The sequence below is a fragment of the Hyla sarda genome, chromosome 9 (genome assembly GCF_029499605.1).
Source record: "Hyla sarda isolate aHylSar1 chromosome 9, aHylSar1.hap1, whole genome shotgun sequence".
NCBI lineage: Eukaryota > Metazoa > Chordata > Amphibia > Anura > Hylidae > Hyla > Hyla sarda.
This window is the reverse complement of record NC_079197.1, coordinates 7,964,415-7,978,908: the sequence shown is the minus strand read 5'-3', so window position 1 is coordinate 7,978,908 and position 14,494 is coordinate 7,964,415. Positions and strand designations below refer to the sequence as shown.

The window sequence follows — 14,494 nt, the reverse complement described above, 5'->3', positions numbered from 1 at the left end:
TATGAGGACCAGATATGAGGACAAGATATGAGGACAGGATATGAGGACGGGATATGAGGACAGGTTATGCGTACAAGATAGGAGGATAAGATATGAGAATAAGAAATGAGGACAGGATATGAGGACCAGATATGAGGACAGGGTATGAGGATGGGATATGAGGACAAGATATAAGGACAGGATATTAGGATATGAGGACATGATATGAGGACTGGATATGAGAACAGGATGTGAGGACAAGATATGAGGACGGGGATATTAGGACAGGATATGGGGACAAGATATGAGGACGGGGATATTAGGACAGGATATGGGGACAAGATATGAGGACGGGATATTAGGACAGGATATGAGGACGAAATATGAAGTCGGGATATGAGGAGGGGATATGAGGATGAGATATGAGGATGGGCAATGAGGACCAGATATGAGGTCGGGATACGAGAACGAGATATGAGGACGAGCTTGTTCTGAGTACTCAGCTAGTAAGATACAAAGCCAGAAATGATATAAAACCAGGAACTGATCTTAAATGGAGGACACATATTAAGGTAGGACTGAGACTTCTCCTCTTTTCGGACCCAAACCTGGATTTGTATTCAATAATTGCAATAAAAACCTGAATGTGTGAACACACCCCAAAGCTCAAAGTAATTCATTGTTGAGTATAGATGCAAAATGTGCAGTTCTGTCTGTGCAGGATGAGTTCATGTTGAGTGACAGCAAGCAGAGATCTTGCAACAATTTGAAAATGATACATAATGTATATTGCAGAATTGTTTTATATGGGAATAAAAATAATTTCTGTTTCAGCAAATTCAGAGTTTTCTATCTCACGTCACTTCCTTAGTTGTCTCCAAACTGTGGCCCTCCAGATGCTGCAAAACTACAACTCCCAGCATGCCCGGACAGACAACGTCTGTCCGGGCATGCTGGGAGTTGTAGTATTGCGACATTTGAAGGGCCATAGTTTGGAGATCACTTTCTTAGAACAAGAATATAGTGAATCACACTTGCTCATTCAGATGAATGAAACTGATTTTCAGGTGCAGAAATCTGGCAGGTGTGAACCGCTCCTGAGTGTGCTGCAGTTTTTTTTCCCCAGGATGATGCCTTCATTGATAACATTATTACGTAGCGTCCGTGCCTGCGGTATTATTATCAGCTATGTTATTCACATGCACGTGATGCGGTGACATCCACTCTGTGTCCCTTCCTAGGGGACAAGCTCAGCTTTAAAAATCGCTGGGAGTCTACACATGGGCGCCCATGGAGGATCCGCAGAATGTTCATCTTAGGCTGCATTCACACCACGTTTTTGCAATACAGATCCCTTATCAGGTTTTTGATGAAAAAACGGATTCCTCAATACCTGTCTAAACTGTATCAAAATGTGTGTACCATTTTTAACCCATATATGAAAAATGATGTCCGCTTGCATCCGTTTTTTTTAAGAAAAAAAAAGTATACTTTTTTAACTTTTCACTCCATTATGAATAAAGTTTCACTTTTTTGATTGAAATTCCAAGAAAAAAAAACTTTTGGCGTGCACTGCGCATATGCAAAATCAAAAACCATATGGTGCAAACTGAATTAAATTGTACGCACATACGGTGCTGTATGGTTCCCATTGACTCCCATGTTTAAAAAAAACGTATACGGTTTTTCACCCGGACCAAAAAACGTGGTAGGCTACGGTTTTGGGTACAGGAAAAAAAATGGACAAAACCGTACAAGACGCAAAATTGACGAAACCGGATGCATCGTTTGGCATACGGTTTTCAATATGGTTCTGTACGGTTTTCAATTTGAAAACGTATACGGGAACTGTATTGCAATAACGTGGTGTGAATGCAGCCTTATATGGACAAGGTATTTAGGAATGCAGTGTTACCCCGTGCAGTGTACGGTATAGCTGAGCGGTCCCTCCAGTGATCGCACACATTGTGTTTGTCATTGACTCTACATGATCTTGTGATGTTTCTAGAATGTCCTTGAAACTCTGAGAATATCACGTTATGGAGGTCACATGATTCATGACTACAGCTTCAAAATTTTAAGACATGGAAAAAAACAGTTTTTTTTGTCTTTTTTCCATTTTTTTTTTCCTGAAAAAAAAAATGCTAATTTTCAGGAACAAAAAAGAGAGAGTGGAAAAGTTTTACAAATTTTTAAATGATTTCAATGCTGGATGTTGGTCTCGTCATTTTACTGAAAGAAGGAAAAAAAATAAACTAGTCAGATAGAAAATAGACAAACATTATCTGTGATGGGGGACAACATTATTTGTGATGGGGACAACATTATCTGTGATGGGGAGAACATTATCTTTGATGGGGGAGAACATTATTTGTTATGGGGGAGAACATTATCTGTGATGGGGAAAACATTATCTGTGATGGGGAGAACATTATCTGTGATGGGGGGAGAACATTATTTGTGATGGGGGAGAACATTATCTGTGATGGGGAGAACATTATCTGTGATGGGGAGAAAATTATCTTTGATGGGGGGAAACATTATTTGTGATGGGGGAGAACATTATCTGTGATGGGAGAGAACATTATCTGTGATGGGAGAGAACATTATCTGTGATGGGAGAGAACATTATCTGTGATGGGGGAGAACATTATCTGTGATGGGGGGAACATTATCTGTGATGGGGAGAACATTATCTGTGATGGGGAGAGAACATTATCTGTGATGGGGGAGAACATTATCTGTGATGGGGGAGAACATTATCTGTGATGGGGAGAACATTATCTGTGATGGGGAGAACATTATCTGTGATGGGAGAGAACATTATCTGTGATGGGGGAGAACATTATCTGTGATGGGGAGAACATTATCTGTGATGGGGAGAGAACATTATCTGTGATGGGGGAGAGAACATTATCTGTGATGGGGAGAACATTATCTGTGATGGGGAGAGAACATGATATGTGATGGGGGAGGAGAACATTATCTGTGATGGGAGAGAACATTATATGTGATGGGGAGAACATTATCTGTGATGTGGGAGAACATTATCTGTGATGGGGGAGAACATTATCTGTGATGGGGGAGAGAACATTATCTGTGATGGGGAGAGAACATGATATGTGATGGGGGAGGAGAACATTATCTGTGATTGGAGAGAACATTATATGTGATGGGGAGAACATTATCTGTGATGTGGGAGAACATTATCTGTGATGGGAGAGAACATTATCTGTGATGGGGGGGCATTACATGTGATAGGGGAGAGAACATTATCTGTGATGGGAGAGAACATTATCTGTGATGGGGGAGAGAACATTATCTGTGATGGGGGAGAGAACATTATCTGTTATGGGGAGAACATTATCTGTGATGGGGGGAAACATTATCTGTGATAGGGAGAACATTTTATGTGATGGGGAGAACATTATCCCAGAGAAAAGGGAGACCTGGACGTCTGGGGTCTGTGCTAGTTTAGGGGTCTGGTCTGGGGTCTGTACTAGTTTAGGGGTCTGTACTAGTTTAGGGGTCTGGTCTGGGGGTCTTTATTAGTTTAGTGGGCTGGTCTGGGGTCTGTATTAGTTTAGGGGTCTGTTCTGGGGTCTGTATTAGTTTAGGGGTCTGGTCTGGGGGCTGTATTAGTTTAGGGGTCTGAGCTCTGTATGTGTCTGTATTACTGTAGGGGGTCTGGTCATGTGTATGCATTCGTTTGGGGGATCTGGTCGTCAGTCTGTATTAGTGTAGGGGGTCTGGTCCTGTGTCTGTATTAGTGTAGGGGGTCTGGTCCTGTGTCTGTATTAGTGTAGGGGGTCTGGTCGTGTGTCTGTATTAGTGTAGGGGGGGTCTGGTCATGTGTCTGTATTAGTGTAGGGGGGTCTGGTCCTGTGTCTGTATTAGTGTAGGGGGGTCTGGTCATGTGTCTGTATTAGTGTAGGGGGGTCTGGTCGTGTGTCTGTATTAGTGTAGGGGGTCTGGTCCCGTGTCTGTATTAGTGTAGGTGGTCTGGTCGTGTGTCTGTATTAGTGTAGGGGGTCTCGTCGTGTGTCTGTATTAGTGTAGGGGGTCTGGTCATGTGTCTGTATTAGTGTAGGGGGTCTGGTCATGTGTATGCATTCGTTTAGGGGTCTGGTCCTGTGTCTGTATTAGTGTAGGGGGTCTGGTCCTGTGTCTGTATTAGTGTAGGGGGTCTGGTCCTGTGTCTGTATTAGTGTAGGGGGTCTGGTCGTGTGTCTGTATTAGTGTAGGGGGTCTGGTCGTGTGTCTGTATTAGTGTAGGGGGTCTGGTCGTGTGTATGTATTAGTGTAGGGGGTCTCGTCGTGTGTCTGTATTAGTGTAGGGGGTCTGGTCCTGTGTCTGTATTAGTGTAGGGGGTCTGGTCGTGTGTCTGTATTAGTGTAGGGGGTCTGGTCGTGTGTCTGTATTAGTGTAGGGGGTCTGGTCGTGTGTCTGTATTAGTGTAGGGGGTCTGGTCCTGTGTCTGTATTAGTGTAGGGGGTCTGGTCCTGTGTCTGTATTAGTTTAGGGGGTCTGGTCGTGTGTCTGTATTAGTGTAGGGGGTCTAGTCGTGTGTCTGTATTAGTGTAGGGGGTCTGGTCCTGTGTCTGTATTAGTGTAGGGGGTCTGGTCATGTGTCTGTATTAGTGTAGGGGGGTCTGGTCATGTGTCTGTATTAGTGTAGGGGGTCTCGTCGTGTGTCTGTATTAGTGTAGGGGATCTGGTTCTGTGTCTGTATTAGTGTAGGGGGTCTGGTCGGGTGTATGTATTAGTGTAGGGGGTCTCGTCGTGTGTATGTATTAGTGTAGGGGGTCTGGTCGTGTGTATGTATTAGTGTAGGGGGTCTGGTCGGGTGTATGTATTAGTGTAGGGGGTCTCGTCGTGTGTATGTATTAGTGTAGGGGGTCTCGTCGTGTGTATGCATTAGTGTAGGGGGTCTGGTCGTGTGTCTGTATTAGTGTAGGGGGTCTGGTCGTGTGTATGTATTAGTGTAGGGGGTCTGGTCGTGTGTCTGTATTAGTGTAGGGGGTCTGGTCGTGTGTATGTATTAGTGTAGGGGGTCTGGTCCTGTGTATGTATTAGTGTAGGGGGTCTGGTCGTGTTTCTGTATTAGTGTAGGGGGTCTGGTCCTGTTTCTGTATTAGTGTAGGGGGTCTGGTCCTGTTTCTGTATTAGTGTAGGGGGTCTGGTCGTGTGTATGTATTAGTGTAGGGGGTCTGGTCGTGTGTATGTATTAGTGTAGGGGGTCTGGTCCCGTGTCTGTATTAGTGTAGGGGGTCTGGTCCTGTGTCTGTATTAGTGTAGGGGGTCTGGTCGTGTGTATATATTAGTGTAGGGGGTCTGGTCGTGTGTATGTATTAGTGTAGGGGGTCTGGTCTTGTGTTTGTATTAGTGTAGGGGGTCTCGTCGTGTGTCTGTATTAGTGTAGGGGGTCTGGTTCTGTGTCTGTATTAGTGTAGGGGGTCTCGTCGTGTGTCTGTATTAGTGTAGGGGGTCTCGTCGTGTGTCTGTATTAGTGTAGGGGGTCTCGTCGTGTGTCTGTATAAGTGTAGGGGGGTCTGGTCCTGTGTCTGTATTAGTGTAGGGGGTCTCGTCGTGTGTATGTATTAGTGTAGGGGGTCTCGTTGTGTGTCTGTATTAGTGTAGGGGGTCTGGTCGTGTGTATGTATTAGTTTAGGGGGTCTGGTCCTGTGTCTGTATTAGTGTAAGGGGTCTGGTTCTGTGTCTGTATTAGTGTAGGGGGTCTGGTCGTGTGTATGTATTAGTGTAGGGGGTCTGGTCCTGTGTCTGTATTAGTGTAGGGGGTCTGGTCCTGTGTCTGTATTAGTGTAAGGGGTCTGGTTCTGTGTCTGTATTAGTGTAGGGGGTCTGGTCGTGTGTATGTATTAGTGTAGGGGGTCTGGTCCTGTGTATGTATTAGTGTAGGGGGTCTGGTCCTGTGTCTGTATTAGTGTAGGGGGTCTGGTCCTGTGTATGTATTAGTGTAGGGGGTCTGGTCGTGTGTCTGTATTAGTGTAGGGGGTCTGGTCCTGTGTCTGTATTAGTGTAGGGGGTCTGGTCGTGTGTATGTATTAGTGTAGGGGGTCTCGTCGTGTGTCTGTATTAGTTTAGGGGGTCTGGTATCTAATATATAATATCATTATTATTATTAAAAATAATAATAATCTAATATAAGATACAGTGACTTAGCAGAAAATAGTAAAATACACGGTGACACAGCAGATAGTATCACACTTTTGGGCTTAGATACATGGTCGTGTCTTAACTGGTTGGCCCTTCCTATTGGTCGTTTTGTATCGTCATCACTTTCCACAGGACACGCCCCTCCCCTCCCCGCCCCTCCCCTCCCCTCCCCTCCCCGCCCCTCCCCTCCCCTCCCCGCCCCTCCCCTCCCCTCCCCTCCCCTCCTTCTCCTGCTTCCCTCTCTTCGTACTTTCTGTCTCGTTATTATCCGGACTCTTCTCGGCTTTATTTGGTGAGTTTTCGTTGATTTGTGTTGTGTGGAGGCCGCGGAGCCGGGGGCTGTAGTGCGGGGCTCCCCGGGCAGCTGAGGGGACGGGCGGCCACTGCTCTACGGCCCCTGACGGCTGCTACCAAGACACCCAGCCTGCCCTGTACACTGCAGCTATGGTACTACAACTCCCAGCCTGTCCTGTATACTGCTGCTATGGTACTACAACTCCCAGCCTGTCCTGTACACTGCTGCTATGGTACTACAACTCCCAGCCTGTCCTGTACACTGCTGCTATGGTACTACAACTCCCATCCTGTCCTGTATACTGCTGCTATGGTACTACAACTCCCAGCCTGTCCTGTATACTGCTGCTATGGTACTACAACTCCCAGCCTGCCCTGTACACTGCTGCTATGGTACTACAACTCCCAGCCTGTCCTGTATACTGCTGCTATGGTACTACAACTCCCAGCCTGCCCTGTACACTTCTGCTATGGCACTACAACTCCCAGCCTGCCCTGTACACTGCTGCTATGGTACTACAACTCCCAGCCTGCCTTGTACACTGCTGCTATGGTACTACAACTCCCAGCCTGCCCTGTACACTGCTGCTATGGTACTACAACTCCCATCCTGTCCTGTATACTGCTGCTATGGTACTACAACTCCCAGCCTGTCCTGTATACTGCTGCTATGGTACTACAACTCCCAGCCTGCCCTGTACACTGCTGCTATGGTACTACAACTCCCAGCCTGCCCTGTACACTGCTGCTATGGTACTACAACTCCCATCCTGTCCTGTATACTGCTGCTATGGTACTACAACTCCCATCCTGTCCTGTATACTGCTGCTATGGTACTACAACTCCCATCCTGTCCTGTATACTGCTGCTATGGTACTACAACTCCCAGCCTGCCCTGTACACTGCTGCTATGGTACTACAACTCCCAGCCTGTCCTGTACACTGCTGCTATGGTACTACAACTCCCAGCCTGCCCTGTACTCTGCTGCTATGGTACTACAACTCCCAGCCTGCCCTGTACACTGCTGCTATGGTACTACAACTCCCAGCCTGCCCTGTACACTGCTGCTATGGTACTACAACTCCCAGCCTGTCCTGTATACTGCTGCTATGGTACTACAACTCCCAGCCTGCCATGTACACTGCTGCTATGGTACTACAACTCCCAGCCTGCCCTGTACACTGCTGCTATGGTACTACAACTCCCAGCCTGCCATGTACACTGCTGCTATGGTACTACAACTCCCAGCCTGTCCTGTACACTGCAGCTATGGTACTACAACTCCCAGCCTGCCCTGTACACTGCTGCTATGGTACTACAACTCCCAGCCTGCCCTGTACACTGCTGCTATGGTACTACAACTCCCAGCCTGTCCTGTATACTGCTGCTATGGTACTACAACTCCCAGCCTGCCCTGTACACTGCTGCTATGGTACTACAACTCCCAGCCTGTCCTGTACACTGCTGCTATGGTACTACAACTCCCAGCCTGCCATGTACACTGCTGCTATGGTACTACAACTCCCAGCCTGTCCTGTACACTGCTGCTATGGTACTACAACTCCCAGCCTGCCCTGTACACTGCTGCTATGGTACTACAACTCCCAGCCTGCCCTGTACACTGCTGCTATGGTACTACAACTCCCAGCCTGTCCTGTATACTGCTGCTATGGTACTACAACTCCCAGCCTGCCCTGTACACTGCTGCTATGGTACTACAACTCCCAGCCTGTCCTGTACACTGCTGCTATGGTACTACAACTCCCAGCCTGCCCTGTACTCTGCTGCTATGGTACTACAACTCCCATCCTGTCCTGTACACTGCTGCTATGGTACTACAACTCCCAGCCTGCCCTGTACACTGCTGCTATGGTACTACAACTCCCAGCCTGTCCTGTACACTGCTGCTATAGTACTACAACTCCCATCCTGTCCTGTACACTGCTGCTATGGTACTACAACTCCCAGCCTGCCCTGTACTCTGCTGCTATGGTACTACAACTCCCAGCCTGCCCTGTACACTGCTGCTATAGTACTACAACTCCCAGCCTGCCCTGTACACTGCTGCTATGGTACTACAACTCCCAGCCTGCCCTGTACTCTGCTGCTATGGTACTACAACTCCCAGCCTGCCCTGTACACTGCTGCTATAGTACTACAACTCCCAGCCTGCCCTGTACCTGCAACTCCCAGCAGGCACTGGACAACCTTACTGGTTTTGTTCCCTTTCACCCCACACACTTCAGGAACTACAACCCTCAGCATTCCTTGGTTTTTACTGCAGTAACTACAACTTCCAGACTGGTGCAGAGTTTCTGTTGTTCTTGCGCAAACTAGGACTACTACTCCCAACATATCTGTGGGAACTTCTGTGGAACTACAACTTCTAGCCGGATATGGAGATGCTGACCATTGTAGTTCGTGTGTTTGTGTTTTTATATTTTTCAGGTTGTGGTTGTCAGGACCTGCTGGGAGTTGTTGTCCCACATTGCAGGGTGAGGACCATCTCCTCGAACAGGCTGCTGGTAATTGTAGTTCTTCTCGGTGTATGACTTGTAGCGGATGACATGGTTGTGCGTTGTCATCGCTCTTTGTGACTTTTGACCCTTATTGTGACACTTTTATTGCATATTTGATTTTGTAACAATCATTGGATTATTCGTAATAGCTTTGTGACCATGTGACCCCGTCTCCTGGCAACACTGGAAACAGCATGGAGAATCGGATGGATATGATGGGAGTTGTAGTGATGGGAGTTGGGTATGACCTTTTTTTTTATAGTAGATTCAACTAAAGCAATGTTTCCTTAAAGGGGTACTCCAGTGTTTCCCAAAACAAGGTGCCTCCAGCTGTTGCAAAACTACAACTCCCAGCATTTCATGCTGGGAGTTGTAGTTTTGCAACAGCTGGAGGCACCCTGGTTAAAGGGGTACTCCGGTGGATAACTTTTTTTTTTTTTTTTTTAAATCAACTGGTTCCAGAAAGTTAAACAGATTTGTAAATTACTTGTATTAAAAAATCTTTACCCTTCCAGCACTTTTAAGCAGCTGTATGCTACAGAGGAAATTCTTTTCTTTTTTAATTTCTTTTTTGCCTTGTCCACAGTGCTCTCTGCTGACACCTGATGCCTGTGTCAGGAACTGTCCATTGTAGGAGAAAATCCCTATAGCAAACTTATGCTGCTCTGGACAGTTCCTGAAACGAACAGAGGTGTCAGCAGAGAGCACTGTGGACAAGACGAAAAAAGAAGTTCAAAAAGAAAAGAATTTCCTCTGTAGCATACAGCTGCTTAAAAGTACTGGAAGGGTAAAGATTTTTTAATAGAAGTAATTTACAAATCTGACCAGTTGATTTACAAAAGAAAAAAAAGAAAAGTTTTCCACCGCAGTACCCCTTTAACCAGGGTGCCTCCAGCTGTTGCAAAACTACAACTCCCAGCATGTCCGGACAGTCTTCGGCTGTCCGGACATGCTGGGAGTTGTAGTTTTGCAACAGCTGGAGGCACCTTGTTTTGCGAAACACTGAGCTAAAATAACTAACTTGATGCGCTGAATTTGAGACGTGTTTCGCAGTAAATTCCGCATTCGTAACGTCTTAAAAAAAAAGACTTTTAATAGGATTTTAGCGCCTGCCCGGAAGTTTTCTGGTCGGATAATCCCGCAGTCTGAATAGGCCCTGACAGTGGAATCTCCATAGTGTGAACATTCCCTTAGGTTAGACGTTACGTGTGCGGCTGGCGCTGCCGAAATTAATCGGTGTGAGTACGTGCGTTGTCACCACGGATGGCAGTACATTCCGCCTAATGTCATTCTTTAGGCGGAATCCGGAATTTTTAAAGAATTTTTCGCGGAGATTCTATGGTGTGAATGGGCCCTTAGAGTTTAAAACCGGTCAGACGAGTAATGTACGAGCTAAACCAATAAGGAAATACCACGTAGCCAGATCTTATATGGACAGTACAGGCGGTAGATCTGGGTACTCCCTCTGTAACACTCCGGAATATCTGATAATCAGTTTTGGCTGTCTGGCAACTGCGGCGCTGTGTTGGCCGATTGTGCCAAATTAAAGGGATACTCCCTGAAAAACTTTTTTTTTTTTTTTTGTTAAATAAACTGGTGCCAGAAAGTTAAACAGAATCGTAAATTACTTCTATTTAAAAATCTTAACCCTTCCAGTACTTATCAGTTGCTGTATGCTCCATGGAAGTTCTTTTCTTTTTGATTTTCCTTTCTGTCTGACCACAGTGCTCTCTCCTGACACCTAGGAACTGTCCAGAGTAGGAGAAAATTCCCATAGCAAACATATGCTGCTCTGAACAGTTCCTAAAATGGTCAGAGAAAAGAACTTCCGTGGTGCATATAGCAGCTAAGTACTGGAAGGACTAAAAAATTTTTTTTTATTTTTTTTTTTTATATATATATATATATATATATATATATATATATAAAGTAAATTACAAATATGTTTAACTTTCTTGCACCAGTTGATAGGAAAAAAAAATGAAAAAAAAATAAAAAATTAAAAAAAAATTCCAGTGGAGTACCGCTTTAATATTGTATGTTAAAGGGGTACTCCGGTGAAAATTTTTTATTTTATTTATTTTTTAAATCAACTGGTGCCAGACAGTTAAACAGATTTGTCAATTTATTTCTATTAAAAAAATCTTAATCCTTCCTGTACTTATTAGCTGCTGAATACTACAGCGGAAATTCTTTGTCAGCTGTCTGCTGACATCATGACCACTGTGCTCTCTGCTGACATCTCTGTCCATTTTAGGAACTGTCCAGAACAGCATATGTTTGCTATGGGGATTTCCTTTTATTCTGGACAGTTCCTAAAATGGACAGAGGTGTCAGCAGAGAGCACTGTGCTCGTGATGTCAGCAGAGAGCTCTGTGTTTCAAACGGAAAAGAATTTCCACTGAAATGTTCAGCAGCTAATAAGTACAGGAAGGATTAAGATTTTTTAACAGAAGTAATTTACAAATCTGTTTAACTTTCTGGCACCAGTTGATTTAAAAGAAAATAAAAATAATTTTTTTTCCCCCCTGGAGTACCCCTTTAAGGGACCACGGTATATGTCCAGGACCCGGAATGGATCTCCCCCATAATTCTTTAGCCTTGGCATCAGCGCCCAACATCCACATACCCGTTGCCTTTTCAGATGGCACCGTAGGGGTTACACATGGCGTCACACCTGCCCTTTACATGGAAGCTTTCCCTTCAGGTCCTATGACACGTGGTGGCGGCCACCTGCGCAGTTGAGGTTCTAACGCTCGCCCCCTCCACGGTCCCTGTGGGTATTATAAAACAGGTGTCACGTTCCATCTTGTAGGCTAATTTAGCTTTTGTCTCCCTATTAGAGCTGGAACTGTTGGTTAAAGGGGTTAAATAATAACTCGCTCTGTCAGATCAGAACGCGTCTTATAAAATACCGCGATATTCAGCTGCACCAGACACGTCCGCCCCATCTCAGGCTTCTTCCGCCTCCAGACTTTCCTATAGATCTAGCCTGACCTTCATTCGCGATTTGATTGGGACTGTCTTGTGGTTATTTTGTTTTTTCTTTAAATTAAAAATTTGTTGAAATGGAACAAGATTTGACATTTCTTCATGCAGCCGCTGGTGACTGTTCTTAAAAAAGGTCACAGCTGTGCTGCCTGATGTTAAGGTGGGAGCTGGCACCGTGGCCACTTTAAAGGGGTATTCCAGGAATAGTTTTTTTTTTTTCAACTGGCTCCAGAAAGTTAGACAGATTTGTAAATTATTTCTATTAAAACTCTTAACCCTTCCAATTAGTTATCAGCTGCTGTAGTTGTTGTTCTTTTCTCTGACCACAGTGCTCTCTGCTGACACCTCTGTCCATGTCAGGAACTGTCCAGAGTAGGAGCAAATCCCCCATAGCAAACCTCTCCTCCTCTGGACAGTTCCTGACATGGACAGAGGTGTCAGCAGAGAGCACTGTGGTCAGAATGGAAAGAACTACACAACTTCAGCAGTTGATAACTACTGGAAGGATTAACATTTTTTCTTAATAGAAGTAATTTACAAATTTGTAGCCAGTTGAGATATATATATCTATCTCAAGTTTTTCCTGGAATACCCTGTCAGTGAGCAGTGGCTGATGCTGTTGTGACAAGGAACATTGTAACACCCCTGATGTTGCGCTCTGGAGGGCGGAGTAGGGGGACGTCTGGAGAGTGCGAGTCTGGACTCTGGTATGGACCCTGAAGAGGGCACAAGAATAGTAACTACGCTACCGCTTCAGTGATCTGCTACTTCTCCGCTCCAGGGATCTAGTGTTATGGTCCCGTGTCGTGTGCCAGAAACTCTCACGCTGTCCAGACATGGTGAGAGTTATAGTTTTGCAACAGCTGGAGGCACACTGGTTAGGGAGCACTGGTGTATTGAGGTAGTACCCTCCATAATCACCACTTCATACAGTCTATGGGACTGATAGCGATAGCCAAGCGATATGTCGTCTTCAGTGCCATTGGCGGTGAGTGAAGTGGTAAAGCAGACGTACTACTGCGCCATTCACACAGGGCAAAAGAAGAGCGGTTTATTGTGCCACGTCCGAAGGACCAGGAGACATCAGAAGAGCGTGAGCCTGGACCTTTGTATGGAACCTAGAGAGCTACAGCCCATGTCAGCTTTAGTGCTAAAACCAGTGTTTCCCAACCAGGGTGCCTCCAGCTGTTGCAAAACCAACTCCCAGCATGCTTTTATATATCTGTGTCAGCAGTGGGGTCCTCCTGGGTCTCCTCCATAGCGGGGTCCTCCTGGGTCTCCTCCATAGTGGGGTCCTCCTGGGTCTCCTCCATAGTGGGGTCCTCCTGGGTCTCCTCCATAGTGGGGTCCTCCTGGGTCTCCTCCATAGTCGGGTCCTCCTGGGTCTCCTCCATAGTGGGGTCCTCCTGGGTCTCCTCCATAGTCGGGTCCTCCTGGGTCTCCTCCATAGTCGGGTCCTCCTGGGTCTCCTCCATAGTCGGGTCCTCCTGGGTCTCCTCCATAGTCGGGTCCTCCTGGGTCTCCTCCATAGTCGGGTCCTCCTGGGTCTCCTCCATAGTCGGGTCCTCCTGGGTCTCCTCCATGGTGGGGTCCTCCTGGGTCTCCTCCATAGTGGGGTCCTCCGGGGTCTCCTCCATAGCGTTTCATTTCATTTAAATGTCGACGGATAGTTTGCGCTGACACTGATGCTCCCTGAGCCTGCAGGAAGCTTGAATATCTTTGGAACTTGTTTGGGGCTGCTTATCCACCATCCCGACTATCCTGCATTGACACCTTTCATCAGTTTTTCTCTTCCGTCCACACCCAGGGAGATTATCTACAGTACCATGGGTTGTAAACTTCTTGATAATGTTTCGCACTGTGGACAAAGGCAAATCTAGATCTCTGGAGATGGACTTGTAACCTGTAGATTGTTGATATTTTTCCACAATTTTGGTTCTCAAGTCCTCAGACAGTTCTCTTCTCCTCTTTCTGTAGTCCATGCTTAGTGTGACACACACAGACACACAATGCAAAGACAAAGTGAACTTCTCTCCTTTTTATCTGCTTTCAGGTGGGATTTTTATATTGCCCACACCTGTTACTTGCCCCCAGGTGAGTATAAAGGAACATCACATGCTGGAAACAATCTTATTTTCCCACAATTTTGAAAAGGTGCCAATAATTTTGTCCAGACCATTTTTGGAGTTTGGTGACATTATGTCACATTTGCTTTTTTTCCTCCTTTTTTGCTTTAGTTCCAATACACACGAAGGGAATAAACATGTGTATAGGAAAAGATGTGTTACTGCAATCCTTTCCTGTGAGAAATACTTCATTTTATAGAACAATTTCAGGGGCGCCAACATTTACGGCCATGACTGTACATTTCCCTCACAAATACCTTCTATACGTTATTGCTCAATTGTTGCGGGGGACAATAATGAGCAGCCCTTTTCCTGTTACAACAGCTTCTCTCTTGCTTTAAGTCGCAACGGTCATGATCTCTGGGTGCTATAACGTGCACACAGCCTTTGTACTGTGCCGATGGTG

At 45.8% G+C, this 14,494-nt stretch overlaps 1 protein-coding gene across 3 annotated transcripts in view; it reads left to right on the top strand.

Annotated features, from left to right (window-relative positions):
• Nucleotides 1-6,367: 6,367 nt before the first annotated feature.
• The window catches only part of TRAF2 (TNF receptor associated factor 2), a 49,058-nt gene continuing 40,931 nt past the window's right edge, over nucleotides 6,368-14,494 (top strand). For 2 of the 3 annotated variants that reach the window (XM_056538420.1, XM_056538417.1), the window contains exon 1: nucleotides 6,368-6,449. The gene's annotated coding sequence lies outside the window, so the exon portion shown is untranslated. The remainder of the gene's footprint in view (nucleotides 6,450-14,494) is intronic. The other variant, XM_056538418.1, reaches the window with a different exon arrangement.